Genomic DNA, 27133 nt, shown 5'->3' with positions numbered 1-27133 from the left:
GCCGGAACGCCGCCGAGGGCCATCATCATCACCGCAATCTACACCAACACCTCTGCCATCTTCACCAACATATCCATCACCTTCCCCCCCTCTATCTATAGTGGTCCACTCTCCCGCAACTCGTTGTACCCTCTACTTGAACATGGTGCTTTATGCTTCATATTATTATCCAATGATGTGTTGCCATCCTATGATGTCTGAGTAGATTTCCGTTGTCCTATCGGTGGTTGATGAATTTCATGATTGATTTAATTTGCTTGTGGTTATGTTGCTATCCTTTGCTGCCCATCATATGAGCGCGCGCGTGGATCACACCATAGGGTTAGTTGTATGTTGATAGGACTATGTATTGGAGGGCAAGAGTGACAGAAACTTCAACCTAGCATAGAAATTGATGCATCGGGATTGAAGGGGGACCAATATATCTTAATGCTATGGTTGGGTTTTACCTTAATGAACGTTAGTAGTTGAGGATGCTTGCTAATAGTTCCAATCATAAGTGCATAGAATTCCAAGTCAGGGATGACATGCTAGCAGTGGCCTCTCCCACATAAAACTTGCTATCGGTCTAGTAAAGTAGTCAATTGCTTAGGGACAATTTCGCAACTCCTACCGCCACTTTTCCACGCTCGCTATACTAACTTTATTGCTTCTTTACCTAAAACAGCCCCTAGTTTTTATTTACGTGCTCTTTATATTCTTGCAAACCTATCCAAAAACACCAACAAAGTACTTCTAGTTTCATACTTGTTCTAGGTAAAGCAAACATTGAGCGTGCGTAGAGTTGTATCGGTGGTCGATAGAACTTGAGGGAATATTTGTTCTACCTTTAGCTCCTCATTGGGTTCGACACTCTTACTTATCGAAAGAGGCTACAATTGATCCCCTATACTTGTGGGTTATCAAGCCCCTCACTCCTTGGTCCTTCCTTGTGATCCGGACGGCCCAATGGCGGCAAAGGTATGCGCGGGGTCGGGCCCTGCCGACGCAGAACACCAAAGCAAACGAAAAGGAAATCACGGAATTTCAAAAAAATATTACAAGACATACTGTTTCTCGAATACCAAGCACAAGTTTAAACGCCTCCACGAGGCATGGTTCATGTTGCAGAAGCAAAGCAGGAAAACGAGCCGCCGGCAAGTCATCCCATCATCCCTGGACGCCACCGTCACTTGCAAGAGGCGTCCCTTCGATGGTGGTGCCTCCCTCACCTGAGCCGCCAGCTGGAGTTGCAGGTTCAGCAGCATCACCAGTTGGGGGCTTAGGGTCGAAGGCGCGGAACTTCTTCAGCAGAGCCTCCACCTGGCCCTTCACGGCTTCGGCAGTAGCTGCGTAGCACTCGCCATCCACAGGCTCCAGCAGCTCGTCAAGGTTAGCATCAGGATCATGAAGATGGAGATGGCTGAAGACGCGCATCAACGCGGCCGAGGAAAGCGTGCGGGCTTCCTCCTCCACCAAGGGGCCGGTCCCATCCACGACATCCTCAAGTGCCGCGACCAGATGAGGAAGTAGCTGGGTGGGGCCCTCATCGTCTGTCGCCAGCGGCTCCTCCAAGCCCTTCTCGCAGAGTGCCCTCAACGCCACGTGGGACCTCTCCTCAAGGGACGTGAAGAGCACGCGGTCCTCAGCCAGGACCTTCGCCTTGACTTCCATCTCGGCCTTCTCCGCCTTCACCTTCTGCTCCAGCTTCTCCAGCCAGCTACGCTCCGCGGCCTGCGCCATCGCCAACTGCTTCAGCTCGGCGTCGCGACCCCTGACGGTTGTCGGATGTGGGGTTCCGGCAAACCCTTAAGGTTCGAACACTTGGGTGCGCGCGAAGTCTTTTCCTCCCACCGATCTATGCCCTAACTCGCTAAGATCTCGCGGACAACTCGGTGAACTCGCAACACAGAAAGACACAAGATTTATACTGGTTCGGGCCACCATTGTGGTGTAATACCCTACTCCAGTGTGGTGGTGGTGGATTGCCTCTTGGGCTGATGATGAACAATACAATGGGAAGAACAGCCTCCTGAGGTTGAGGTGTTCTTGTGCTTGGCTAACTTGTGTGTGTGAGAGTGATCTAAGATCTCGTTGTCCCCCCAGCCTATTGTTGGGGAACGTAGTAATTTCAAAAAATTTCCTACGCACACGCAAGATCATGGTGATGCATAGCAACGAGGGGAGAGTATGATCTACGTACCCTTGTAGATCGCAACGGAAGCGTTGACACAACGTAGAGGAAGTAGTCGTACGTCTTCTTCCCGATCCGACCGATCCAAGCACCGTTACTCCGGCACCTCCGAGTTCTTAGCACACGTTCAGCTCGATGACGATCCTCGGGCTCCGATCCAGCAAAGCGTCGAGGAAGAGTTCCGTCAGCACGACGGCGTGGTGACGATCTTGATGTACTACCGACGCAGGGCTTCGCCTAAGCACTGTAACGGTATGATCGAGGTGGAATTTGGTGGCAGGGGGCACCGCACACGGCTAAGGGAACGATCTCAAGGATCAACTTTGTGTGTCTTGGGGTGTCCCCTGCCCCCGTATATAAAGGATGAAGGGGGGAGGCTGGCCGGCCAAGGAGGAAGGCGCAGGAGGAGTCCTACTCCTACCGGGAGTAGGACTCCCCCCCTCAATCCTATTCCTAATAGGATTCCTTAAAGGAGAGAGGGAGAGAGAGGTGGCCGGCCCCTCTCCTAGTCCTAATAGGACTAGGGAGAGGGGGGGAGGCGCAGCCCTATGTGGGCTGCCTTCTCACCTTTCCACTAAGGCCCATGTTAGCCCATTTGGCTCCCGGGGGGTTCCGGTAACCCTCCCGGTAATCCGGTAAAATCCCGATTTCACTCGGAACACTTCCGATGTCCAAACATAGGCTTCCAATATATCAATCTTTACGTCTCGACCATTTCGAGACTCCTCGTCATGTCCGTGATCACATCCGGGACTCCGAACAACCTTTGGTACATCAAAATGCATAAACTCATAATAACTGTCATCGTAACGTTAAGCGTGCGGACCCTACGGTTCGAGAACAATGTAGACATGACCGAGACACATCTCCGGTCAATAACCAATAGCGGGACCTGGATGCCCATATTGGCTCCCACATATTCTACGAAGATCTTTATCGGTCAGACCGCATAACAACATACGTTGTTCCCTTTGTCATCGGTATGTTACTTGCCCGAGATTCGATCGTCGGTATCCAATACCTAGTTCAATCTCATTGCCAGCAAGTCTCTTTACTCGTTCCGTAATACATCATCCTGCAACTAACTCATTAGTTGCAATGCTTGCAAGGCTTTAAGTGATGTGCATTACCGAGAGGGCCCAGAGATACCTCTCCGACAATCGGAGTGACAAATCCTAATCTCGAAATACGCCAACCCAATATCTACCTTTGGAGCCACCTGTAGTACTCCTTTATAATCACCCAGTTACGTTGTGACGTTTGGTAGTACCCAAAGTGTTCCTCCGGCAAACGGGAGTTGCATAATCTCATAGTCATAGGAACATGTATAAGTCATGGATAAAGCAATAGCAACATACTAAACGATCGGGTGCTAAGCTAATATAATGGGTCATGTCAATCAGATCATTCAACCAATGATGTGACCTCGTTAATCAAATAACAACTCTTTTGTCCATGGTTAGGAAACATAACCATCTTTGATTAACGAGCTAGTCAAGTAGAGGCATACTAGTGACACTCTGTTTGTCTATGTATTCACACATGTATTATGTTTCCAGTTAATACAATTCTAGCATGAATAATAAACATTTATCATGATATAAGGAAATAAATAATAACTTTGTTATTGCCTCTAGGGCATATTTCCTTCACCTATGGTGGTGGCTAGTTCTACTTATAGAGGCCCTGGTCCTCCTCCCAAATTTTGAGTGGGAAGGGAGCCAACAATGGCAGGCAAATTTAAAGGGGGACAACTAGTACAAGCTATCCTGACAAAAGTGGTCTTCGCCTGCCAAAGGCTCTGGTGGTGACATCGTCTTGGGCTCTACGATGACCTCCGCCTTGCCGTCCCTCTGGTCTTGGTCTTGGTCTTGTTGCACCAAAATGGCAACCTTTGCCTGGTGCCTCGGTACTCCTCGCCTACGCTGGTTTCCTTAGCACCAAAGAGGAAACAAGGACGTTGTGCGCGCTGGCGCCCGCCTGGCGCCTGCCTGGTGTTGATCGTCATGGCTCACGTCATGAGAGCCTCGTGAGGTTCGCCTCGCCTTGATATCTCCACTCCTCATGAGCCTACCTAACTAGGCCACTCCAGAGGAGGTCTTGTGTCGTCCGCCTCGTGAGGCTTGGCCCCTCACGAGGGTCCTGGATGCCTTGTTGATGAAGGTGGGCCGTACGGCCTGCTGGCTTAGCCACACAGCGGGCCGCGGGGAGGCAAGCCTGGGGACCACCGTTCTCAGGATGCCGACAGTAGCCCCCGGGCCCAAGGTGCGCTCGGGCTTGGCTTCGCGGTGAAGCCAAGGGTCAAGTACAGAGCACTGCGGGCCCCAAAAGCATGCGGCCTTGGTTGACGCGTGGCGGTTAATTGGACGTGGGCGTCTCCACTTCCCCACACTGCCTCGGCAACTGCATGACTTGACGAGTGCCTGCGACATGCAAGGAAAACCATCATTACCTGCGACCGTGGGAGGTGCCGGTTGGCCTTCTCTTGCTATAAATGGGGAGGGGGCGGAGCCCCCGTTGCCCATCTCTTCCTTGCTCGCTTGCTTCTGCCTCCTCGCTCCACTGCTAACTTCTTTTCCCTCGCTTCGTTGCTAGCACGAATGGCGCCTATCAGAAGGTTCTCCGCCGAAGAAAAGGGGAAGGCCCCCCGAGATGTCCCAGAGCTCCTTCTGCCGAAGAAGAGGTTGATCCATCGCCGTGAAGAAGCGGCGATGTAGGTGGTGACGAGGCCTTGGTGTGAGCGGCCTCCCCCAGGGTATCCGCTACCCCTGTATGCCCAAGCCGAGGACTCAGGAAGGCGGAGCGACGAGCAGCGCCGCCGGCGCCGCACCCGGAGTCGCCGCGCCGTGGTGACGCGCGCCGTCGCCCCAACAATCCACGCCGCAGACTCCTCGTGCGAGCTGGTGCTGTGGGCGCCGATGCCCCCAAGCTCTTGGATCCGCTTGCCGCGGTTCTTCTCCGATGTGATGCCGCCGAGGGGGCCTCTCGAGCTCTGGTTACAGCACGCCGACTGCGGCGCTCCGGCGACGGGAGCGGTGATCGAAGCGGTCCCCACCAGCAAGATCTTCATGACTCGCGGCTGGGGCGAGATCGCGCGGGTCTGCCGCACGAGGGGCGCCCTCGCGATCCATCTTGAATACGAAGGTGTATCCACGCTCTTCTTCAAGGTCTTCGATGCCGAGGGCCGCCGCTTGGAGTGCTGCTCCGGAGAGGAGCGCGAGGCTGACGCGTGCTCCGCTCGCGACCACTCCAGCAGCAGCAGCCCTTGGGAGTCCAGCAGCTCTCCTGAGCTCTACGAGACTCCGGAGACGAGCGACGACAGCTACGTGCCCCCGAGCTCTCGCCTCGCTCGGAGCAGTGCTGTCACGTCCCGCCGTCGCCGCCACTGATCTGGATGGGGTTGGCGCCGGCCTCTCGTGGGCCACTGTTGATGATGGTGTCCGCCATGGGGGGGTGTAGATAGGGTCCTCCTTAGTTTTAGCTTTCGTTTCCTGCGAAGAATCATGAAGCGCTCCGTGGGGGCATGTAAGGGTCTGCAATGTCTTTTGTGCTTATCTTCCCTGTTATGAAGATTTGATGAAGGCGCGTCCCGTTAAGGCTCGGTTCCCCCTTTCTTTCCTCACGATAGCTTATTGCTCTGCCCCGATAGGTCCCGGTCCCCAGGCAGGCTACAGCCGTCGCTGGTATGCCAGGTCGCGTGCCGTGGTCAAGGCCAGGAGGTGTGCGGCCCGAGGTCCAGTAAGACCCCCTGAGGCGCGATGCTCAGGAGGTCCCCCTTAGCGCTCAAGCGGCCATGGTAAGGGAAGAAAGGGAGTTGACGTGGTCGCAACAGGATTGCGACAAGGCGTATCCATAAGGCCCAGACATTTAGCCAATCCGAGGGCGAGACTTATCTTGTGAACTTCGTGGCGATTCCTGACGTTGCGCTGGGGTTGCGCGCCAACTTGTGCGGCATGGCCAGGCCGGCCCATACAAGTTTCCCTCCTCCCATGCTTTCCTTAGTGCTCTGCGCCCTCAGGTCCCGGCCCTCGAGCGAGCTCAGCCGTCGTTGGTATGCCATGTCGCGATGCCACGATGCCGTGGTCAAGGCCAGGGGCTGAGGGCTGGAGAGCCAGTAAGAGCTCCTGAGTCATGATGCTTAGGAGCCCCCCTTTTAACACGCAAGCGAATTGCACGAGAGAAAAGGAGACTCGCGGTGCCGCCTGCCATCCTCCCCGCGGGGTCCCTGTGAACAGGCACAAGAAGAACATGGTTTGCCGTTACAGCCGTCAGCCTGCCGCTGGTTGGTCCGGATGAAGTGAAGGCAATGAGGGCCTGGTAAGGTGGCGTGTGCGGGGCGTGCCGCAAGCCAGAGCTCGACCGCTTAGATTTGTCGACGTGGCAGGGACGGACCCATGCACCAGCGCCGTGCCTGTGAGGAGGCCCCGTGGGAGGCAATGATCGAGCAGGTGATAACCGTAGGCAGGTTAAGTAGGGAAGGCAAATCAGCTTGGGTAAATGCAGGAAGATATATGCCACTGGGTCCGGCCCGAGCGGCTTGGGGATGGTGCAGCCCGAGGGGCGCCCCCAGCAAGGTAAGCTAAAGACATAAGCAAATGGGATACATGCCATAGGGACGGACCCACATGGCCTGGGAATAATGCAGCCCAAGGGGCGCTCCCAGCTTAACGAGCTTGGAAGATGTCACCTGGTTCTGTAGACGAAGCAGAGTTGGTGCAGATGAAGGCGTGCGTTGAAGAAAGGACTCCTCATGAGCCACTAGAGCCCTGAGCCTCGGGAGGCTCTGGGGTCTCAGGAGGCTTCCTGAAGACCGTCTCCGTTCCCTCCAGGACGACGCGGTACCTGGCCTCTTGAACCACCAGGTCACGCCGCACGGCACGCTGATAGGCCGACGCCACGCTCGGCAAGCCAAGGGGCATGCAAACGTAGCTGTGTGGCGGGCCCTCGCAACGGCCCACACGCGAAGGCCAGAAGCGCTCCTGAGATGCGGCCCTATTGAGCCCTGGGACGTCGATGCAGACACGCAGCTCAGCACCCTCGCCTGGGTGGTGAGCCGCGCCCTGTGAGCGGCTTTCGCCGCGCATGGCTCTTGCGTCTTGCAGTTCCTGTGTGGTCTTGGCGATGAACTCCTGAGCGGTGGGCACCCCTTGCCCTGTGTCCTCTTGAGGAAAACATGCCACTTGGCACGCCTCCAAGTGGCGCCCAAGCGCCTCCCTCGTGAGGTTGGCAAGGCTTGTGGCCCTCCAGAAGAGAGCCGCTGAGCCCTGCTCGAGGAGGGCGCTGGGCGCGCCTTCCTATGCGACGGAGGGAGGTGTCCCTGGGACGGATGCTGATCCTGATGAGGCTCCCGCCGCGACGCCATCCTCCTGAGGTCCTGCGCAGCGCAGCTGCTTCTTCTTGGGGATGGCCTCCGGAGGGCCCTCACTTCTGCTATCGGGGTCATCGATTGTTGCAGCTTGGAAGGCGCGCTCGAGGGAGCACACTGCATCCCTTTCTTCACACAGGACCGTGATGACCCCACCACTTCCAGGCATCTTGAGGATGTTGTAGCCGTGGTGGGTGACCGCCATGAACTTTGCCAGGGCCAGATACCCGAGGATGGTGTTGTACGGCAGGCGGATGTGCGCGACGTCGAAGTCGATGAGCTCGGTGCGATAGTTGTTGCATGTGCCGAAGGTGACAGGCAGGCGGACCTGCCCTATCGATGTGGTGGAGCCGTCGGTCACTCCTAAGAAAGGTTTGGTAGGCTGGAGCTGCTCATATGGCAGTTGAAGGTTGTCAAAGGTGTCGACGGACAGGATGTTGAGCCCTGCACCACCGTCGATGAGGGTCTTGGTAACCTGCACATTGCTGATGACTGGGGAACACAACATCGGGAGGACGCCAGCGGTGGCTGTGCATTTGAGCTGATCTGCCGAGTCGAAAGTGATGGCGCACTGGGACCACTTGAGCGGGCGCACGGCCTCAAGCTTGGGGAGCGCTGCGTTCACCTCGCGAGCGAACCTTTGAAGATGCGCTGAGAGGCTGGGGCCTGGGCGCCGCTCAAGATGCAGGCGATTGCACGCGGCTCCTGGAAGCCCCCAGCCCCCTCGTCCTGATGATGGTCGTCGTTCCTTCTTGGCAGCAGTGGAGAAAGACCAGTGTTGCCTTGGGGGCAATCCGCACGAGGCTGGTCCCTCGAGGGCCCCTCGCGAGGATGGTCCTGCCAGCTGTCCTCACGAGGCCTGTCGCGCCATTCCTGGCATGGGCCATGGTCGTCCCAGCGTCCACCTCCTCGTCCTCCTCCACGACCGTAGCCCCGGTCGCTGTGCTCGGGGCGTCGACCGTAGTGTCCCTCGCGTAGGGCTCGGAGCTCTTGGCAGTCGTTGGTGTTGTGGGTGTTCAGGTTGTGGAAGGCGCAGAACGGTCGTCTGTTCTTGGATGACTCAGGCTGGTCTCTGCCCCATTTGGTGTCGGGCTCTGCAGCTAGCACTACCGCTTCCTTGCGCTTCACGTCCTTGGCCTTGGCTTTCTTCTCCTCTGTGCCTGCGGCTGGCAGCTCAAGGAGGGAAAGGCGCCCCTCCTCAGCTCTCGCGCACTTGGTCGCCAGGTTGAACAGCTCTTGAGACGTGCAGAGCTCCTCATGGATGGCGAGTTCTTCCTTCATCTTGACGTCACGGACGCCGTCAGAGAATGCGGAGATGATGACCTCATCCATGACCTTGGGGATCTTGAGGCGGGTGTTCTTGAAGCGCTGGATGTACTTCTGGAGGGTCTCCTCTGGTTGTTTCTTGATGAGGCGCAGGTCGGTCGTCGCAGCAGGCGGGCGGTCGCGAGTGCCCTAGAAGTTGGCGACGAAGCGGTCGTGCATCTCGTCCCAGGAGGAGATCGAACTGTGCTGCAGGTTCAGGAGCCAGGTGCGGTCCCCATCCTTGAGAGCCATGGGAAACCAGTTCGCCATGACTTTCTCGTCGCCGTTGGCTGCTTCGATACTTAGCTCGTAGAGCTGCAGGAACTTTGCGGGGTCGGCGGTGCCGTCGTAGCAAGGAGGCAGATCCGGCTTGAACTTGCCTGGCCAGGCCACGCTGCGCAGCTCGGGGGTGAAGGTGCGGCAGCCGGCCGTGGTCACTGGGGCCCGCCTTGGAGGTGGAGCTTGGTCTTGTTGAGGTCCGCGTGGCGCCACCGCAAGCGGCGCACGGTCTTGACGAGGCGGTGCGGGAAGTGTGGGTGCAGCTTCTAGCGGCCGTGGGATTTCTTGGCAGCTTCTCTCTTCGCACGCGGGCACCGGTCGTGGCGGATCGCACCACGGGGCCGCACACCTTGGTGCCAAGGCGCCGTCTTTGGACTGGGGTGGTGGAGGCGCACCTCAGTCCTCGTCGCCCGTGGCTGGCTAAGGGTGAGGCCGAGAGAAGGATGGCACCGGGGAGCCCCCTGCGGCGCGGACGAGCTCGGTGACGCGGTCGAGCCACTCCTCATAGAGGTCGTCGACTGGGCGGTAGCGCAAGAGCTCGTTTGCGGCGATGAGTGCGGCCCGCGCCTCCATGGGAGCACGGTGTGCATGAGACGAAGAGCCGGCTGGGGCCAGCGATGGAGTGGCGGTGCAGCCGTTTTGCCGCACTGAAGGATGCAGCAAAGACACTTGCTGCTCATTCCCTACTGGGCCAGTGGCAGCGTTAGCGGCGGAAGATGAAGAACGATGTGGTGGCCCGCCGATGGGAGCCGTCTGAGCGACGCGGGTGGTGAGGGCAGCCCGACGCTGAGCTCGAGCATGGCAAGTGTCCGCCATGGAGACGATGGAGCGACGGAGCAATGAACTAATGGAAGGAAAGCTACGGCGCATCCCTACCTGGCGCGCCAAATGTCAGATGTGGGGTGGCAAACCCTTAAGGTTTGAACACTTGGGTGAGCGCGAAGTCTTTTCCTCCCACCGATCTACGTCCTAACTCGCTAAGATCTGCGGACTAACTCGACGAACTCGCAACACAGAAAGACACAAGATTTATACTGGTTCGGGCCACCGTTGTGGTGTAATACCCTACTCCAGTGTGGTGGTGGTGGATTGCCTCTTGGGCTGATGATGAACAATACAATGGGAAGAATAGCCTCCTGAGGTTGAGGTGTTCTTGTGCTTGGCTAACTTGTGTGGGTGAGAGTGATCTAAGATCTCGTCGTCCCCCCGGCCTATGGTGGTGGCTAGTTCTACTTATAGAGGCCCTGGTCCTCCTCCCAAATCTTGAGCGGGAAGGGAGCCAACAATGGCGGGTAAATTTGAAGGGGGGCATCTAGTACAAGCTATCCTGACAAAAGTGGTCTTCGCCTGCCAAAGGCTCTGGTGGTGACGCCGTCTTGGGCTCCACGATGACCTCCGCCTTGTCGTCCCTCTGGTCATGGTCTTGTTGCACCAAAATGGCAACCTTTGCCTCGTGCCTCGGTACTCCTCGCCTACGCTGGTTTCCTTAGCAGCAAAGAGGAAACAAGGACGCTGTGCACGCTGGCGCCCGCCTGGCGCCCACCTGGTGTTGATCGTCATGGCTCGCGTCACGAGAGCCTTGTGAGGTTCGCCTCGCCTTGATATCTCCGCTCCTCGTGAGCCTGCCTGACTAGGCCGCTCCAGATGAGGTCTTGTTCGTCCGCCTCACGAGGCTTGGCCCCTCGCGAGGGTCTTGGATGCCTTGTTGATGAAGGTGGGCCGTACGGCCTGCTGGCGTAGCCACGCAGCGGGCCGCAGGCAGGCAAGCCTGGGGACCCCCATTCCCAGGACGCCTACAACGGCGTCCTCCTAGGCCTTCATCTTCTCCTCCTTTGCCTTGTGGTCTCGAGCTTCGGTCGCACGCTCGTTGTGCGCGGTCTCTAGCTCGGCCACCAGCGACCGATGATGTCTACTACACAACCTTCTTCTTGTACATGTTGTTGGGCTTCCAAGTGCAGAGGTTTGTAGGGCAGTAGCAAATTTCCTTCAAGTGGATGACCTAATGTTTATCAATCCGTGGGATGCGTAGGATGAAGATGGTCTTTCTCAAGTAACCCTGCAACCAAATAACAAAGAGTCTCTTGTGTCCCCAATGCTACCTCTTTTAGCACTGCGTTGGTTTTCCCCGAACAGGAAGGGATGATGCAGCAAAGTAGCGTAAGTATTTCCCTTAGTTTTTGAGAACCAAGGTATCAATCCAGTAGGAGGCTACGCGCGAGTCCCTCGTACCTGCACAAAACAAATAATCCTCGCAACCAACGCAAATAGGGGTTGTCAATCCCTATAGGGCCACTTACGAGAGTGAGATTTGATAGATATGATAAGATAATATTTTTGGTATTTTTATGATAAAGATGCAAAGTAAAATAAAGGCAAAGTAAATAGCAAAGGAGATAACTAAGTAGGAGGAGATTAATATGATAAAGATAGACCCGAGGGCCATAGGTTTCACTAGTGACTTCTCTCGAGAGCATAAGTATTCTACGGTGGGTGAACAAATTACTGTTGAGCAATTGACAGAATTGAGCATAGTTATGAGAATATCTAGGTATGATCATGTATATAGGCATCACGTCCGAGACAAGTAGACCGACTCCTGCCTGCATCTACTACTATTACTCCACTCATCGACCGCTATCTAGCATGCATCTAGAGTATTAAGTTAAAAACAGAGTAATGCCTTAAGCAAGATGACATGATGTAGAGGGATAGACTCATGCAATATGAAGAAAACCCCATCTTGTTATCCTTGATGGCAACAATACAATACGTGCCTTGCTGCCCCTACTGTCACTGGGAAAGGACACCGCAAGATTGAACCCAAAGCTAAGAACTTCTCCCATTGCAAGAAAGATCAATCTAGTAGGCCAAACCAAACTGATAATTCGAAGAGACTTGCAAAGATAACCAATCATACATAAAAGAATTCAGAGAAGATTCAAATATTATTCATAGATAGACTTGATCATAAACCCACAATTCATCGATCTCAATAAACACACCGCAAAAAGAAGATTACATCGAATAGATCTCCACAAGAGAGGGGGGGAACATTGTATTGAGATCCAAAAAGAGAGAAGAAGCCATCTAGCTACTAACTACGGACCCGTAGGTCTGAGGTAAACTACTCACACTTCATCGGAGAGGCTATGGTGTTGATGTAGAAGCCCTCCATGATCGATGCCCCCTCCGGCGGAGCTCCGGAACAGGCCCCAAGACGGGATCTCATGGATACAGAAAGTTACGGCGGTGGAATTAGGGTTTTGGCTCCGTATCTGATCGTTTGGGGGTACGTGGGTATATATAGGAGGAAGAAGTACGTCGGTGGAGCAACAGGGGGCCCACAAGGGTGGAGGGCGCGCCTAGGGTAGGCAGGCGCGCCCCCTACCTCGTGGCCTCCTGTTACGTGTCTTGACATAGGGTCCAAGTCTCCTGAGTCTTATTCGATGACAAAATCACGTTCCCAAAGGTTTCATTCTGTTTGGACTCCGTTTGATATTCCTTTTATTCGAAACCCTAAAACAGGCAAAAAACAGTAATTCTGGGCTGGGCCTCCGGTTAATAGGTTAGTCCCAAAAATAATATAAAAGTGGATAATAAAGCCCAATAATGTCCAAAACAGTAGATAATATAGCATGGAGCAATCAAAAATTATAGATACGTTGGAGACGTATCAAGCATCCCCAAGCTTAATTCATGCTCGTCCTTGAGTAGGTAAATGATAAAAACAGAATTTTTGATGCGGAGTGCTACTTAGCATAATTTTAATTTAATTCTTCTTAATTGTGGTATGAATATTCAGATCTGAAAGATTCAAGACAAAAGTTCATATCAACATAAAAATAATAATACTTCAAGCATACTAACAAAGCAATTATGTCTTCTCAAAATAACATGGCTAAAGAAAGTTATCCCTACAAAATCATATAGTCTGGCTATGCTCTATCTTCACCACACAAAATATTTAAATCATGCACAACCCCGATGACAAGCCAAGCAATTGTTTCATACTTTTGATATTCTCAAAACTTTTTCAATCTTCACGCAATACATGAGCGTGAGCCATGGATATAGCACTATAGGTGGAATAGAGTGGTGGTTGTGGAGAAGACAAAAAGGGAAGATAGTCTCACATCAACTAGGCGTAGTAACGGGCTATGGAGATGCCCATCAATAGACACAATGTGAGTGAGTAGGGATTGCCATGCAGCGGATGCACTAGAGCTATAAGTATATGAAAGCTCAAAAAGAAACTAAGTGGGTGTGCATCCAACTTGCTTGCTCATGAAGACCTAGGGAAATTTTGAGGAAGCCCATCATTGGAATATACAAGACAAGTTCTATAATGAAAAATTCCCACTACTATATGAAAGTGATAACATGAGAGACTCTCTACTATGAAGATCATGGTGCTACTTTGAAGCACAAGTGTGGTAAAAGGATAGTAACATTGTCCCTTCTATCTTTTTCTCTCATTTTTTTCCTTTTTCCCCTTTTTTTGTTTTGGTCGTTTCTCTTTTTTTATGGCCTCTTTTCTTTTCTTTCTTTTTCGTCCGGAGTCTCATCCCGACTTGTGGGGGAATCATAGTCTCCATCATCCTTTCCTCACTGGGACAATGCTCTAATAATGATGATCATCACACTTTTATTTTTCTTACAACTCAACAATTACAACTCGATACTTAGAACAAAATATGACTCTATATGAATGCCTCCGGCGGTGTACCGGGATATGCAATGATGCATGAGTGACAAGTATGAAAGAATTATGAACGGTGGCTTTGCCACAAATACTATGTCAACTACATGATCATGCTAAGCAATATGACAACGATGGAGTGTGTCATAAATGGAACGGTGGAAAGTTGCATTGCTATATATCTTGGAATGGCTATGGAAATGCCATAATAGGTAGGTATGGTGGCTATTTTGAGGAGGGTATATGGTGGGTGTATGATACCGGCGAAAGGTGCGCGGTATTAGAGAGGCTAGCAAAGGTGGAAGGGTGAGAGTGCGTATAATCCATGGACTCAACATTAGTCATAAAGAACTCATATACTTATTGCAAAAATCTACAAGTTATCAAAGCAAAGTATTACGCGCATGCTCCTAGGGGGATAGATTGGTAGGAAAAGACCATCGCTCGTCCCCGACCGCCACTCATAAGGAAGACAATCAATAAATAAATCATGCTCCGACTTCATCACATAACGGTTCACCATACGTACATGCTACGGGAATCACAAGCTTCAACACAAGTATTTCTCAAATTCACAACTACTCAACTAGCATGACTTTAATATCACTATCTCCATATCTCAAAACAATTATCAAGTATCAAACTTCTCATAGTATTCAACACACTCATAAGAGAATTTTTATTATTAGTCTTGCATACCAAGCATATTAGGATTTTAAGCAAATTACCATGCTATTAAGACTCTCAAAATAATCTAAGTGAAGCATGAGAGATCAATAGTTTCTATAAAACAAATCCACCACTGTGCTCTAAAAGATATAAGTGAAGTACTAGAGCAAAATTATATAACTCAAAAGATATAAGCGAAGCACATAGAGTATTCTAATAAATTCCAAATCGTGTATGGATCTCTCAAAAGGTGTGTATAGCAAGGATGATTGTGTTAAACTAACAAGCAAAGACTCAAATCATACAAGACACTCCAAGCAAAACACATATCATGTGGCGAATAAAAATATAGCTCCAAGTAAAGTTACCGATAGAAGTAGACGAAAGAGGGGATGCCTTCCGGGGCAGCCCAAGCTTTGGATTTTAGGTGTCCTTAGATTATCTTGGGGGTGCCATGGGCATCCCCAAGCTTAGACTCTTGCCACTCCTTGTTCCATAATCCATCAAATCTTTATCCAAAACTTGAAAACTTCACAACACAAAACTTAAAGTAGAAAATCTCGTGAGCTCCGTTAGCGATAGAAAATAAAAGAACACTTCAAGGTACTGTAATGAACTCATTATTTATTTATATTGGTGTTATAACTACTTTATTACAACTTCTCTATGGTTTATAAACTATTTTACTAGCCCTAGATTCATCAAAATAAGCAAACAACACACGAAAAACAGAATCTGTCAAAAACAGAACAGTCTGTAGTAATCTGTAGCTAGCGCAAGATCTGGAACCCCAAAAATTCTAAAATAAATTGATGGACGTGAGGAATTTATCTATTAATCATCTTAAAAAAGAATTAACTAAATAGAAGTTTCCAAATAAAAATTACAGCAGTTCTCGTGAGCGCTAAAGTTTCTGTTTTTTACAGCAAGTTCAACGAGACTTTCCCCAAGTCTTCCCAACGGTTCTACTTGGCACAAACACTAATTAAACACAACAAACACAACCAAAACAGAGGCTAGATAATTTATTTATTACTAAACAGGAGCAAAAAGCAAGGAATAAAAATAAAATTGGGTTGCCTCCCAACAAGCGCTATCGTTTAACGCCCCTAGCTAGGCATAACAAGCAAGAATAGATCTAGGTATTGCCATATTTGGTAGGCAATTCTTCAATTAGGCATCTACCATCTTTAGGAATTTCTTTATTTTTAGTAATTATCAAACTTTTAGGCACAAGATCGAAAAAATCATTAGTAACAAATGGTTCCTTAATGATAGCAAAAAGATTGGGATGAACACTTATAGATTTAAGATCCGCATTTTCCTTACTAGAGGATTAACCCTTATTTTTAGGAACATACATAAGCTTGGCAACTTTAGTGGAAGGACTTGGGGTATTCTTTATGGAAGAAAAAGCGGTTCCCAAGTTGATAATAATATTCTCAAGTTTATCGATCCTAATGGAATCGTGATTTATTTTCTCATTAACTATGGGTTCCTTTTCTTTAATATCTTTCAAAATAACTCCTACTTTAGATCCATATTGAGAGATTTGGTTGTGGATATTTTTATCCAAATTTTCAATTAACTCTACGGTACCAACCTTATTTTCAATAATCTCAAGCCTTTGCATTACATGCTCCAAAGTTAATATAGTTCCATGAACCAAGAGAGGGGGTGAGCCAAATAAATCTAACATAGCATTATAAGAATCAAAAGTATGGCTACCCAAAAAGTTCCCTCCGGTAATAGTATTAAGAACATAACGGTGCCAAGGAGTAATGCCTACATAAAAATTGCGAAGAAGAATGGAAGTAGATTGCTTCCTAGTGTATCTGTTTTGAGCATTGCAAATTCTATACCAAGCATCTTTTAGGTTTTCTCCCTCCCTTTGCTTAAAATTTATAATTTCATTCTCAGGAGACAACGGAGAAGATAAGGGACTAGCCATAACGACAAGCAAACAAAAAGCAAGCGGGCAAAAAGAGGCAAATAGAGAAAGAGAGGGAGGATAGAGAGAGAGAGGGCAAATAAAACGGCAAGGGTGAAGTGGGGGGAGAGGAAAACGAGAGGCAAATGGCAAATAATGTAATGCGGGAGATAAGGGTATCTGATGGGTACTTGGTATGTTGACTTTTGCGTAGACCTCCCCGGCAACGGCGCCAGAAATCCTTCTTGCTACCTCTTTTAGCACTGCGTTGGTTTTCCCCGAAGAGGAAGGGATGATGCAGCAAAGTAGCGTAAGTATTTCCCTCAGTTTTTGAGAACCAAGGTATCAATCCAGTAGGAGGCTACGCGTGAGTCCCTCGTACCTGCACAAAACAAATAAATCCACGCAACCAATGCAAATAGGGGTTGTCAATCCCTATAGGGCCACTTATGAGAGTGAGATCTGATAGATATGATAAGATAATGTTTTTGGTATTTTTATGATAAAGATGCAAAGTAAAATAAAGGCAAAGTAAATAGCAAAGGAAATAACTAAGTAGTAGGAGATTAATATGATAAAGATAGACCCGGGGGGCATAGGTTTCACTAGTGGCTTCTCTCGAGAGCATAAGTATTCTACGGTGGGTGAACAAATTACTGTTGAGCAATTGACAGAATTGAGCATAGTTATGAGAATATCTAGGTATGATCATGTATATAGGCATCACATCCGAGACAAGTAGATCGACTCCTGCCTGCATCTACTACTATTACTCCACTCATCGACCGCTATCCAGCATGCATCTAGAGTATTAAGTTAAAAACAGAGTAACGCCTTAAGCAAGATGACATTATGTAGAGGGATAGACTCATGCAATATGAAGAAAACCCCATCTTGTTATCCTCGATGGCAACAATACAATGCATGCCTTGCTGCCCCTACTGTCAATGGGAAAGGACACCGCAAGATTGAACCCAAAGCTAAGCACTTCTCCCATTGCAAGAAAGATCAATCTAGTAGGCCAAACCAAACTGATAATTCGAAGAGACTTGCAAAGATAACCAATCATACATAAAAGAATTCAGAGAAGATTCAAATATTATTCATAGATAGACTTGATCATAAACCCACAATTCATCGGTCTCAACAAACACACCGCAAAAAGAAGATTACATCGAATAGATCTCCACAAGAGAGGGGGAGAACATTGTATTGAGATCCAAAAAGAGAGAAGAAGCCATCTAGCTACTAACTATGGACCCGTAGGTCTGAGGTAAACTACTCACACTTCATCGGAGAGGCTATGGTGTTGATGTAGAAGCCCTCCGTGATCGATGCCCCCTCCGGCGAAGCTCCGGAACAGGCCCCAAGACGGGATCTCATGGATACAGAAAGTTACGGCGGTGGAATTAGGGTTTTGGCTCCGTATCTGATCGTTTGGGGGTACGTGGGTATATATAGGAGGAAGAAGTACGTCGGTGGAGCAACAGGGGGCCCACAAGGGTGGAGGGCGCGCCTAGGGTAGGCAGGCGCGCCCCCTACCTCGTGGCCTCCTGTTACGTGTCTTGACATAGGGTCCAAGTCTCCTGAGTCTTATTCGATGACAAAATCACGTTCCCAAAGGTTTCATTCTGTTTGGACTCCGTTTGATATTCCTTTTCTTCGAAACCCTAAAACAGGCAAAAAACAGTAATTCTGGGCTGGGCCTCCGGTTAATAGGTTAGTCCCAAAAATAATATAAAAGTGGATAATAAAGCCCAATAATGTCCAAAACAGTAGATAATATAGCATGGAGCAATCAAAAATTATAGATACGTTGGAGACGTATCACTCAATACACCCAATACAATGGTAAATTGTATAGGTGCACTAGTTCGGCGAAGAGATGGTGATACAAGTGCAATATGGATGGTAGATAAAGGTTTTTGTAATCTGAAAATATAAAAATAGCAAGGTAACTAATGATAAAAGTGATCACAAACGGTATTGAAATGTGTTGAAACAAGGCCTAGGGTTCATACTTTCACTAGTGCAAGTTCTCTCAACAATAATAACATAATTGGATCATATAACTATCCCTCAACATGCAACAAAGAGTCACTAATAGTGGAGAACAAAAGAAGATATTATGGTAGGGTACGAAACCACCTCAAAGTTATCCTTTCTGATCGATCTATCATAGAGTTCATACTAGAATAACACCTTAAGACACAAATCAACCAAAACCCTAATGTCACCTAGATACTCCAATGTCACATCAAGTATCTGTGGGTATGATTATACGATATGCATCACACAATGTCAGATTCATCTATTCAACCAACACAAAGAACTTCAAAGAGTGCCCCAAAGTTTCTACCGGAGAGTCAAGACGAAAACGTGTGTCAACCCCTATGCATAATTTCATGAGGTCACGGAAATCGCAAGTTGATCACCAAAACATACATCAAGTGGATCACATGATATCCCATTGTCGCCACAGATAAGCACGTGCAAGACATACATCAAGTGTTCTCAAATCCTTAAAGACTCAATCCGATAAGACAACTTCAAAGGGAAAACTCAATTCATCACAAGAGATTAGAGGGGGAGAAACATCATAAGATCCAAATATAATAGCAAAGCTTGCGGTACATCAAGATCATGCCGACTCAAGAACACGAGAGAGAGAGATCAAACACATAGCTACTGGTACATACCCTCAGCCCCGAGGGTGAACTACTCCCTCCTCGTCATGGAGAGTGCCGGGATGATGAAGATGGCCACTGGAGAGGGATCCCCCCTCCGGCGGGGTGCCGGAACGGGTCTAGATTGGTTTTCTGTGGCTACGGAGGCTTCTGGCGGCGGAACTCCCGATCTATGTTATTTTCTGGAGGTTTCTGTATTTATAGGAATTTTTGGCGTCGGTCTCATGTCAAGGAGGTGCCCGAGTCGTCCACGAGGCAGGCCCACGCGCCTGGGGGTGGGCGCACCCCCCACCCTCGTGGACGGCCCGAAACTCTTCTGGCCCACCTCTTTTACCTCGGGGTCTTATTTTGGTCTATAAAAATCGTCAAAAATTGGCATGTCAATTGGACTCCGTTTGGTATTCCTTTTCTGTAAAACTCAAAAACAAGGAAAAAACAGAAACTGGGCTCTAGGTTAATAGGTTAGTCCCAAATATCATATAAAATAGCATATAAATGCATATAAAACATCCAAGGTTGATAATATAATAACATGGAACAATCAAAAATTATAGATACGTTGGAGACGTATCAAGCATCCCCAAGCTTAATTCCTGCTCGTCCTCGAGTAGGTAAATGCTAAAAATAGAATTTTTGATGTGGAATGCTACCTAACATATTTATGCAAGTAATTATTTTTATTGTGGCAAGAATATTCAGATCCATAAGATTCAAGACAAAAGTTTAATATTGACATAAAAATAATAATACTTCAAGTATACTAACAAAGTAATCATGTCTTCTCAAAATAACATAGCCAAAAAAGCTATCCCTACAAAATCATATAGTCTGGCTATACTCTATCTTCATCACACAAATTAAATCATGCACAACCCCGATGACAAGCCAAGCAATTGTTTCATACTTTTGATGTTCTCAAACTTTTTCAATCTTCACGCAATACATGAGCGTGAGCCATGGACATAGCACTATAGGTGGAATAGAATGGTGGTTGTGGAGAAGACAAAAAGGAGAAGATAGTCTCACGTTAACTAGGCGTATTAACGGGCTATGGAGATGCCCATCAATAGATATCAATGTGAGTGAGTAGGGATTGCCATGCAACGGATGCACTAGAGCTATAAGTGTATGAAAGCTCAAAAATAAACTAAGTGGGTGTGCATCCAACTCGCTTGCTCACGAAGACCTAGGGCATTTTGAGGAAGCCCATCATTGGAATATACAAGCCAAGTTCTATAATGAAAGATTCCCACTAGTATATGAAAGTGACAACATAGGAGACTCTCTATCATGAAGATCATGGTGCTACTTTGAAGCACAAGTGTGCTAAAAGGATAGTAGCATTGCCCCTTCTCTCTTTTTCTCTCATTTTTTTTTGTTTTTTGGGCCTTCTCTTTTTTTATGGCCTCTTTTTTCTCTTTTTTTATTTTTCGTCCGGAGTCTCATCCCGACTTGTGGGGGAATCATAGTCTCCATTATCCTTTCCTCACATGGGACAATGCTCTAATAATGATGACCATCACACTTTTATTTACTTACAACTCAAGAAATACAACTCGATACTTAGAACAAAATATGACTCCATATGAATGCCTCCGATGGTGTACCGGGATGTGCAATGACTCATGAGTGACATGTATGAAAGAATTATGAACGGTGGCTTTGCCACAAATACGATGTCAAGTACATGATCATGCAAAGCAATATGACCATGATGGAGCGTGTCATAATAAACGGAATGGTGGAAAGTTGCATGGCAATATATCTCGGAATGGCTATGGAAATGCCATAATAGGTAGGTATGGTGGCTGTTTTGAGGAAGGTAAATGGTGGGTTTATGGTACCGACGAAAGTTGCGCGGCACAAAAGAGGCAAGCAATGGTGGAAGGGTGAGAGTGCGTATAATCCATGGACTCAACATTAGTCATAAAGAACTCACATACTTATTGCAAAAATCTATTAGTTATCGAAACAGAGTATTACACGCATGCTCCTAGGGGGATAGATTGGTAGGAAAAGACCATCACTTGTCCCCGACCGCCACTCATAAGGAAGACAATCAATAAATAAATCATGCTCCGACTTCATCACATAACGGTTCACCATACGTGCATGCTACGGGAATCACAAACTTTAACACAAGTATTTCTCAAATTCACAACTACTCAACTAGCATAACTCTAATATCACCATCTTCATGTCTCAAAACAATTATCAAGTATCAAACTTCTCATAGTATTCAATGCACCTTTTATGAAAGTTTTTATTATATCCCACTTGGATGCCTATCATATTAGGACTAGTTTCATAACCAAAGCAAACTACCATGCTGTTCTAAAGACTCTCAAAATAATATAAGTGAAGCATGAGAGTTCATCTATTTCTTCAAAATGAAACCACCGCCGTGCTCTAAAAAGATATAAGTGAAGCACTAGAGCAAATGACAAACTACTCCGAAAGATATGAGCGAAGCACAATGAGTAGTCGAATAATTATGCAACTACGTGAAGACTCTCTAACATTTAATAATTTCAGATCTTGTTATATTATTCAAACAGCAAGCAAAACAAAAGAAAATAAAATGACGCTCCAAGCAAAACACATATCATGTGGTGAATAAAAATATAGCTCCAAGTAAAGTTACCGATGAACGAAGACGAAAGAGGGGATGCCATCCGGGGCATCCCCAAGCTTAGGCTCTTGGTTGTCCTTGAATATTACCTTGGGGTGCCTTGGGCATTGCTACTTATTGAGCACTGCGTTGGATTTCCCCGAAGAGGAGAGGATGATGCAGCAAAGTAGCGTAAGTATTTCCCTCAGTTTTTGAGAACCAAGGTATCAATCCAGTAGGAGGCTACGCTCGAGTCCCTTGTACCTACACAAAAACAATAGCTCAACGCACCAACGTGCTTAGGGGTTGTCAATCCCTTCACGGTCACTTACGAAAGTGAGATCTGATAGAGATGATAAATAATATTTTTGGTATTTGGTATAGAGATGCAAAGTAAAAAGTAAAAGGCAAAGTAAAAGCAAAGCAATAATAAAGTGATGGAGATTGATATGATGAGAAAGAGACCCGGGGGCCATAGGTTTCACTAGTCGCTTCTCTCAAGAGCATAAGTATTCTACGGTGGGTGAACAAACTACTATTGCCACTCCTTATTCCATACTCCATCGAATCTTTACCCAAAACTTGAGAACTTCATAACACAAAACTTAACAGAAAACTCGTAAGCTCCGTTAGTATAAGAAAATAAATCACCACTTAGGTACTGTTTTGAACTCATTATAAATTCATATTTGTGTAATATCTACTATATTCCAACTTATCTATGGTTCATAGCCTCCGATACTACTCATAGATTCATCAAAATAAGCAAACAACACATAGAAAACAGAATCTGTCAAAAACAGAACAGTCTGTAGTAATCTGGATCAAACGTATACTTATGGAACCCCAAAAATTCTAAAATAAATTTCTGGACATGAGTAATTTGTCTATTAATCATCTTCAAAAAGAATCAACCTAATCACACTCTCCAGTAAAAAATGGCAGAAAATCTCGTGAGCGCTAAAGTTTCTGTTTTTTACAGCAAGATCGCAAAGACTTCACCCAAGTCTTCCCAAAGGTTCTACTTGGCACAAACACTAATTAAAATATAAAACCACATCTAAACATAGGCTAGATGAATTATTTATTACTAAACAGGAAGAAAAAGCAAGGAACAAAAATAAAATTGGGTTGCCTCCCAACAAGCGCTATCGTTTAACGCCCCTAGCTAGGCATGATGATTTCAATGATCCTCACATGAAAGATAAGAATTGAAACACAAAGAGAGCATCATGAAGAATATGACTAGAATATTTAAGTCTAACCCACTTCATATGCATAGGGATTTTATGAGCAAACAATTTATGGGAACAAGAATCAACTTGCATAGGAAGGTGAAACAAGCAAAACTTCAAAACTTTAAGCACATAGAGAGGAAACTTGATATCATTGCAATTCCTACACGCATATATTCCTCCCTCATAATAATTTTCAGTAGCATCATGAATGAATTCAACAATATAGCTATCACATAAAGCATTCTTTTCATGATCTACAAGTATGCAAAGTTGACACTCTTCCAAAATAGTGGGATTAACATTAACTAAAGTCATGACCTCTCCAAACCCACTTTCATAATTATCACAATAAGATTCAACACCCTCCAAAATAGTGGGATCATTACTTCCTAAAGTTGGCAGTCTTCCAAACCCACTTTCATCAATATAATCATCATAAATAGGAGGCATGTTATCATCAAAATAAATTTGCTCATCAAAACTTGGGGGACAAAAAATATCATCTTCATCAAACATACCATCCCCAAGCTTGTGGCTTTGCATATCATTAGCATCATGGATATTCAAAGAATTCATTCTAACAACATTGCAATCATGCTCATCATCCAAAGATTTAGTGCCAAACATTCTAATGCATTCTTCTTCTAACACTTTGGCACAATTATCGGAATCCTTATTTTCATGAAAGACATTGAAAAGATGAAGCATATGAGGTATCCTCAATTCCATTTTTTAAATTTTATTTTATAAACTAAACTAGTGATAAAAGAAGAAACTAAAAGATTCAATTGCAAGATCTAAAGATATACCTTCAAGCGCTAACCTCCCCGGCAACGGCACCAGAAAAGAGCTTGATGTCTACTACACAACCTTCTTCTTGTAGACGTTGTTGGGCCTCCAAGTGCAGAGGTTTGTAGGGCAGTAGAAAATTTACCTCAAGTGGATGACCTAAGGTTTATCAATCCGTGGGATGCGTAGGATGAAGATGGTCTCTCTCAAGCAACCCTACAACTAAATAACAAAGAGTCTCTTGTGTCCCCAACACACCCAATACAATGGTAAATTGTATAGGTGCACTAGTTCGGCGAAGAGATGGTGATACAAGTGCAATATGGATGGTAGATAAAGGTTTTTGTAATCTGAAAATATAAAAACAGCAAGGTAACTAATGATAAAAGTGAGCACAAACGGTATTGCAATGTGTTGAAACAAGGCCTAGGGTTCATACTTTCACTAGTGCAAGTTCTCTCAACAATAATAACATAATTGGATCATATAACTATCCCTCAACATGCAACAAAGAGTCACTCCAAAGTCACTAATAGCGGAGAACAAATGAAGAGATTATGGTAGGGTATGAAACCACCTCAAAGTTATCCTTTCTGATCGATCTATCATAGAGTTCGTACTAGAATAACACCTTAAGACACAAATCAACCAAAACCCTAATGTCACCTAGATACTCCAATGTCACCTCAAGTATCCGTGGGTATGATTATACGATATGCATCACACAATCTCAAATTCATCTTCAACCAACACAAAGAACTTCGAAGAGTGCCCCAAAGTTTCTACCAGAGAGTCAAGATGAAAATGTGTGCCACCCCCTATGCATAAGTTCACGAGGTCACAGAACTCTCAAGTTGATCACCAAAACATACATCAAGTGGATCACATGATATCCCATTGTCACCACAGATAAGCACATGCAAGACATACATCAAGTGTTCTCAAATCCTTAAAGACTCAATCCAATAAGACAACTTCAAAGGGAAAACTCAATTCATCACAAGAGAGTAGAGGGGGAGAAACATCATAAGATCCAAATATAATAGCAAAGCTTGCGGTACATCAAGATCATGCCGACTCAAGAACACGAGAGAGAGAGAGAGAGAGAGAGAGAGATCAAACACATAGCTACTGGTACATACCCTCAGCCCCGAGGGTGAACTACTCCCTCCTTGTCATGGAGAGCGCCGGGATGATGAAGATGGCCACCGGAGAGGGATTCCCCCTCTGGCAGGGTGCCGGAACGGGTCTAGATTGGTTTTCGATGGCTACAGAGGCTTCTGGTGGCGGAACTCCCGATATAGGTTATTTTCTGGAGGTTTCTGTATTTATATGGATTTTTGGCGTCGGTATCACATCAAGGAGGTGCCCGAGTCATCCACGAGGCAGGCCCACACGCCTAGGGGGGTGGGCGCGCCCCCCACCCTCGTGGACAGCCCGGGACTCTTCTGGCCCAACTCTTTTACTCCGGGGTCTTCTTTTGGTCATAAAAAATCGTCAAAAATTGGCACGTCTATTGGACTCCGTTTGGTATTCCTTTTCTGTAGAACTCAAAAACAAGGAAAAAAACAGAAACTGGCACTGGGCTCTAGGTTAATAGGTTAGTCCCAAAAATCATATAAAATAGCATATAAATGCATATAAAACATCCAAGGTTGATAATATAATAGCATGGAACAATAAAAAATTATAGATACCTTGGAGAGTATCAACCGATAGCGATCCTGGGCGTCCCCGGCATCCTTCAACGCCACCTCACGAGTCGCCACGGCTTGTACGGCGGCCTGCTTGTCCGTCTCGGAGGCCGCTGCAACTTGGCTCAATGCCGCCCGGACGGACGCATCGGAGTGAGGCCATCCAGAAATCAGCTCCAGGCGCCCGGCCGCCAGGTGACGGTCGGTGCCTTGAAGATCCTCTCGCAGCAGGGTCAGCACAGAGAGAGCGTGCTCCAGGACGTCAGGGGAGGCGGAAGGATCCAAGGTCAGCAGTGCGGCGGAAGGAGGAGACAAAGTCATCACCATGTCCTGAGAGGCTAGGAGCTCCTGAACTTGGGGGACCCCAGCAACCGAGCCGGATGTGGGCACCTCCGGAGCTAGCAGGGCTACGGGGGCTGCCTCCTCCGGAGGACGTTCCCCCAAGTCTCGCGAGGACGATCGGGCCGGGGAAGCGCGAGCGCTCTCACTGCCCTTCCCCACGGAGGAGGGTGCGGCCGCTGCAGGCAATTTGGTCCTGAGAAGTACCGCCGCTTCCTCCTTCCTCTTCTTCGCCGCGGGCGTCGGCCTAATTTCGCAACGGAGAAGCGTTAAGAATCAGCAGCAGAAGCAAGAACAAGGCAGGACGAGAATACTTACTGGTCCACTGTGGCGTAGTCTCTCCGCTTCCTAAGCTTGAAGCCTGAGAGCCTCGCAGCCTGAGGCACGGGCACGCGGCCTCCAGGCGCTAAAGAGGGGGCAGCAGATAGGCCAGAAGCAGCTTCAGAACGGGGGCGTCGTTTTGGGAGATTAAGGCCGACCTTCCCCTCATCGGAACCTTGGCCGGTGACCTCCTCCGGGGACTGACCTTGGACCCCATGGAGCCCCCTGCCGCGCGCAGCTCCCCACTTTCCAGGAGGACATCGGCCTCGTCATCGTCATCAGGCAGGGTGCGGAGGATGTTGGCCTTGTGCAAAGGGGAGGTCTCCCACGCCCCTTCGCGGGTCGCCTCCGAGCCGCACTCCTCCTCCTCCTCTTCTTCCTCCTCTTCGTCCGCCCGAGACTCGTCGGAAGACACGTCCACCGGAGTTGTCTTCACCGGGACGTTCGAGGGTGCAGGTGGCACGAGCCCACGCCCATCGAAGACAGGCAGAGCGGCGACAACCTTCGCCCCATTCAGACGGCGGTACAAGGGAACGAAGGAGTCTGGCGGATACCCTTGGTCATCCCCAACCAAGGAGCGGAGGGCCGAGCGCAGCTCCTCGTCAAAAAGGGCCTCCGGGCGCAGGCGGAGGTAGTCTCCAAGCTTCCACAAAGGACGTGGGCGCGACTGGAGGGGAGCCACGCGCTGCTTCATGAATTCTTTGACGATCATGGCCCCCGTCAATTTCGCCGCCCTTGAATCACCGGCCTCAGGTCGGCGGTCATCCTCTCCAACACCTGCGTCGCCCGGGAGTTGGTGCGCATCGCGCGAAGCCACCCCTCATGGGACACAGGCATCTCCGTCGGCAGCACCAGCCCGGGGTGGGCACGCTTGGTGTCCATCAAGACCCACTTGCCCCTGAAGCCCTCGGCCTTCTTCCCGGCCTTCGAGATGGCGCTGGTCTTGTTGGCCGCGACGAAGCCAATGCACCCAGAGCAGTGGCCCTCTTTGATCGGGAGGAAGAAGAAGTGGCGCAGCAGCGCCACAGACGGCA

This window comes from Triticum urartu, chromosome 1A (assembly GCF_056163025.1).
Source record: "Triticum urartu cultivar PI428250 chromosome 1A, HENAU_Tu73, whole genome shotgun sequence".
In the NCBI taxonomy this organism is placed as follows: Eukaryota; Viridiplantae; Streptophyta; class Magnoliopsida; order Poales; family Poaceae; genus Triticum; species Triticum urartu.
Note: the sequence above shows the minus strand (reverse complement) of the source record.